We start from the raw sequence: 6,034 nt of genomic DNA, 5'->3' as shown, positions 1-6,034 counted from the left end.
CACGTCTCGATGCGAGGGAAATGACTGTACCTCAACAAGTACCAACTGTTTCATTTTACTATTGCACCTGAAAATGCGTAACTTGACATCTTTTAAATCTGTCCTCTAAATGTCAGCTCTAAGATTTTGTTAAAGTTTTACTCCCATAGTGCCGATCTCTGGTGATGAATACGGTCTGCCAAATGGTTTGTTCGATAATATTGAATCTTTGGTGCTGAAGTTTGGGCCAAACTTTAGAAATGCTTCAACACTGGTGGCGCCGAAATTGCACTGCCGTATTCTAAGATATTTTTAAATTAGTATTTTTTTTTCATGGCATTGTCACATAAATCTGTCAGAATTGTGTTAGGATGAAAACCTATTTCAAATGGCGAATTTTTGACAATGACAGAATTTTAATTACCTACATTTGGCCTAAAAAATAAACCTTTTCGCGGAATCATATGTATAAACACTTTGACTGCCACAGTCGTTTGTAGCAGACAAACACACACAGTAAAATAAAGATTGATACATTGATATCAAATTCAGTCATATAAATTGTAACCAAGGGCGGATCTAGGCCAGGCCTCGTAGCCGAATGGCTCTATCGCGCCAATAGAGATATTATCGTGAGCGTTTGTGCATTCGGCTATGCACACAGGGGTGCGTAGGATGAAGTGGATGAAGTATGAACACCCTGGCCTGCGGGGCCTTGTCTGGCCGAGAGTTTGACAGTGTGACCCACCGAGATAAAAACAATCCGAATTTGATCATGTAACTCCCTCTTCTCCCTCTTGTGAGTTGTGACTACAAAGTTGGATCCGCCTTTGGTTGTCACTGTAAAAAAGTTTAAATCCTGGATTCCCTCTTCATATCTGTTTCTTCTACACATACTCGCTTCGTTAATTTTTTCGTTTTGAGTTAAACCGCGAGAGTAGTTTTATTATTTTGTTATCGGTGCAGATAAATGCCAGAGTAGGTACTTATAGTTAAGATATAGAATTCAAAATTATTAAACTACTTATCAATAAATTTTACTTGAAGTAACTTTGTTTAAAAAGTTACTTTAAAAGTTTTTAAATTAACATTTTATCGGCTGTGATAGATTTTCTGGCATAACCTGCACTGAATTAACTTTTAAGTTTATTGTAAAAAAATGGAATCTATTTTTAACTCTCAAAGGTTGGTTGAAATTATAATTATGAATGTATTTTTTCATTTATTTGGTTTCTTGTTTAAACTTTACGTACGTACTTTCAATTAGTTTTCAAATACAAGACCAAGAACTAAAGATTAAAGTGGAATGTAAGCTAAAGGCGTTCTAGACAACATTATTTTTAGTTTCTTGTAAAGGACTAGCTTAACAAAATTAAGATTTAAAAGACAAGTGTACATCCATTAGTTCAACCTTATTTTTAAGGGGCTGACAGCACCCAATTGCGCAAAATTGATGTTACTTGCGCAGTTTTTTAAGACAAACTATTAGTTTTAGTAAGGCAAGTAAATTATGTCATTATTCATTATATTTCAACGAACATAGCCGAACTCGATACACGATTAAATGAAATCGGCTCGATAGAAAAAAATTGCAAAGATTGGTCTCGAGTTCGTCCTTAAACGGTTCTATGTCGTTCAATTATTCACTTAGTTGTCTTTAATTAAAATTACAATAGCAAAAATATACATATCTAAAACACTAACGAAACATATTGCACAAATATTGCATCTTTCTATTTTATTTTAATATTTTTCCCTACTTTTCGTACCTATCCGCCCTCTTTTAGTGACATCGCGCTCTCACTTACTCCCATACGAATAGACAGTTTGCGCTAGCGTCAAGGTCATTGGGTGTTGTCAGCGTCTTAAGTGTGAAGATTATTTTGTATGATAATTTATCCATTTATCTTTTTAACCTTTTAAGGTTAGGTGGTAAAAGTACCAAAACTGAAACACGTAAAAAAAGTAATATTAATAAAACCTTAAAAACGTATTGATTCGGCATCATTTGTACTGCACTATTAACCCTTTGACTGCCAGTTGCCACAGTCTGCCATAGACGACAGGTTACTATGAAACTACGGAAACGGATTAAATCGCGTATAATGAATTTATAATTCATCCCGGGTTTTATTTTATGAGTAACTATTGCGGTAAGCGAAGACATGTATGTACCTATGTTTTGTAACTTTCTAATTAATTTTACTGTAACCCTAAAGTACGGGTGGTCCAAAGGTTGAAAAGTGCATCGGCGTGGTTGAAAAGTATCAAAATAAAACGTTAGGAATGAGGTGCTTAGATAATTCATTGGGGGTCAATTTATAGTTGGTCTATAGACTTTTGGCCTATTACCTTATCCATTACTGTGTAGTTCCAACACTTCCAACTTTAATACCTTTTGGTTGAAAAACTAAAATAACATCAATACATAATAATACTAAAGCTGTGAGTTTTCCTACGTAAAATATACTATTAGTGGTCTTATATATATTGTATGTCGTATGGCATAATGTAACAGTATGTTATGATCCAAATATTGGATATAGCATTAATAAAAACATATGAAAATGTGACTATAATCCGAATTTTGGAGATTCTACAATTAAATATAAGACATTTATTGGATCATGTTGTATATCGGTGTTCAGAATAATCAATGAATGTGATTTTCACGTTGAGCTTTATTGTCTTTCTCTACGGTGTATAAAATCAATGTTAAGAAGTCCATTATTCGATCCATCCTGTTATTTTATTAGTCATGTAGAAATATTTTAAATTGTGAGTGTACAAGTTTCTAATGGGGTGGCAACGCGCATGTGACACTGTTTGAGTTGCAGGCGTCCATAGGTTACGGTGACCGCTTTACATCAGGCGGACCGTATACTTGTTTGCCACCGACGTTGTATAAAAAAAAAAAACATTTCCAACTAAATTGAATCTCTTTAGAACGAACCAATATGGAGTCATATCTAAGGCGTCCAGATTAGTATACTTAAATATGAAAACATGTTGAACCATAATTCAAAAGACTTCTAAGATTTTTCAAGATATTTAGAAATTAAAAATTTAAATTGTATATCAATCTATACTATCAAATATCTGAACCACTGATTAGATTTACCTATTTAAATATATTCAATAAATGTACCAATATAGTAGATACCAGAATTATTTCCGAATTAAAATTTTATGGATCATTTTACAAATACATAATATTGGAGAATTACGTAAGATCAGAACTCTTTAATAGGCTAGTTTTTTACTAGTCAAATCAGCTTCTTTTTATGAATTGTCAAAACGATTTGCTAATATGGAATTTCTATGAAATGGGTTACCCTCATCTGGCAGAATAATTTTAGTCCGAAACACACTTCGCATAAGTCGCATAACATGTTTCGCAGAAACACTTTCGTTCGAATGGTAATTTTGCAGAAAACTTAGTTGGCATTATTACTACCACGCATAAGATACATTTGGCAGAATATTGTTTTACATTACTTTGGTCGACTTTGGTTTAGCATAATTGTATGTACCATAATAATCTTATAGCATAATATTACATTAGCAGAATTATTACTCGCTATCAGAAAAGAAAAACTGCCCCAGAGTCACCGTTAGGTACGACGACGAGCGAAGCGAGGAGGAGTGTTAGGTATCTTGCATCCCCAACACATCCAACTCGCTGTCAAATAGCAAATTACAACTTTATGCCGCCTAAATATTATGCACAAATATTATCTGCAAATGTATTGTTCGACTAGAAGACTATTATGCTCATCAACATTATGACAACAGACGATTCGGTATTACAAAAATCTGCGAAATGATTTGTGCCAAAGCATATTCTGCGTAAGGTGTTTCTGCCAAACTTGACTTCTGCCAAGAACTATTATACGAATCAAATATATGCGTAAAAAGTTTCTGCCAGATAATAGTGAACCCTATGAAATACTAAGGAGTGATGTCACGGTCAATTCATTTACTTTATATCTTTCTCTTTGACTTATTAAATAGAAATTATGTTAAAAATAACTACGGTCCATATTTTTCTTTTCATTATGTGGTGCTTTATTTCGTGCACTGCATACAATATTTTATTTTGAGTATAAGGAACTAGCCTATTGCAAAATGATTTGGTTAATATAATTCTTAAATATATTTTTAGAAGGCTATTTAAGGTTTTTTTAATATATTAATCAAGATCAATTTCATACATTACCTTTGTCGCCTATAGCGGACGTGTTCAAATATTAAATTAAAATCCTCTTGTTTATTAATAGTTTTTTAGTATATGGCGAGTATCAATATTTTATGGCTAAAAGTAATTTATTCAAAACCAATTCATTAATGACAACATAGTAAAAACTTACAACTAAACACTTATACTAAAAATCTTACAAATAAAAACTTATACTACTTATCTACAAATAAAAATTTGGCTCAAATCGTCGCCAGTGGGTAAGGTGCCCAGAAGGCTGGCCGCATTGCCCCGCTGGATAGCTATAGTTATCCGCTGAGCGAAATACTGGCCAGCCCTCTGGTCACCAGATGCGTCTATGAGGCGCTTGGACAGCTCCTCATAGAGGCGACGCGCACTAGGCCCCCACGGCCCCAAGGTTTCAACCCCAAACGCCGCAAATATGTAGCTAGTTAGCTACTGCCTATATTTTATTCAAGTATTTCAAATTTTAATTCGGAAGTATTACTCCTTAAATTTACCAATCGTAGTGAACTTTTACTAAATGTCTTTACAGTTTACATGGTCCTATTATTCGATAGATTTAGTGGTAGCGGCTTATATTTACACGCCAATATATATTAAAATTAATTAATTAAGTAAAAATTTATACATCCTTGCTGTCTATACATATAAGTAGTAGCCAATAGGCACAAAAGACCTAAGTTTTTTAAGGACATCCTAAGCTGCAGTGTCAAGTATGTCCTTGACACTGCAGCTTAGGGTGGTGTTCATCATTGTGTGTAAAAAAGATGGGTTCTTGTATGAATTCAGAATCTATATCTTATGTAAAACAGTCAACTTTGGAATTAAAATATTCTACCTAAAACTGTCAGCATAAAGTATCATTCAGTAAAATTATTGTCATAAAATCCTTATTTCTGTGGTCGACTGTAAATAAGTGTTTACTGAGCACAAAATGACCAATCATTGGGTACTTTAGTAGTTTTTGTTACTTTTTTTAGCTAGAACACAGGTACAACGTTTTTTTTATAAGTAATTATTACAAAAAGACTAGCTGGTTGTCTGTCACTAATATTGCTCACTAATGGATCAAATAAACCGGTCAATCTTGAATCAATCAATAAAGACCTTTTACATCATCTGTGTGTTTTATATTTTACCCATTATTAATATTTTATAGTTGCAATAAAGAATATTTTATTTTTATTTATTTTATTTTATTTTTATATTTTACCCATTATTACCTCTTATTCTGTGTAGTGCGATAATATGAGATTACAGTATAACTGTATTAACATTTTAACTTAGCAGTAGATAGTAACTAGTATATTAGAAAATTGGGAGAATAAAACATATTAATATTAACCAAAGCTTTATTGATATATATTACTTACCGAAAATGTAGTATCACAATACATATAAGATACACATCCATATTTTAAAAAAATTACTTAAAGTTATTAAATATAACGAATGTATAACAACATACGCTTTCTAAAATCTCTTCTATAAAGTAATTAATAACTTAACAATGAATAACAAAAAGTATCAAAACAACATCGAATTTAACATGCACACTATACACAGTACGCTAATTTCATGAAAGTTTGTACAGTCAACCAATTGGAACCCTAGGCCACTGTAGACGATATAAATCAGATTCTAAGAAATCTCTTACTACTAGTTTATCGATGGCGAAGTGCCATGAACTCCTAACTCCTAACTAAGTACGAAAACCTAAGTATAGTTGGGAGTTCATGGTACTTCACCGTCGTTATCATTTTGACATGGTTGTAGAGTGGCCTAGGGTTCCAATTGGTTGACAGTACAAAGGAAGAAAAATATCTTAAACAG

The sequence above is a fragment of the Leguminivora glycinivorella genome, chromosome 20 (assembly GCF_023078275.1).
Source record: "Leguminivora glycinivorella isolate SPB_JAAS2020 chromosome 20, LegGlyc_1.1, whole genome shotgun sequence".
NCBI lineage: Eukaryota > Metazoa > Arthropoda > Insecta > Lepidoptera > Tortricidae > Leguminivora > Leguminivora glycinivorella.
This window is presented reverse-complemented; position numbering follows the sequence as displayed.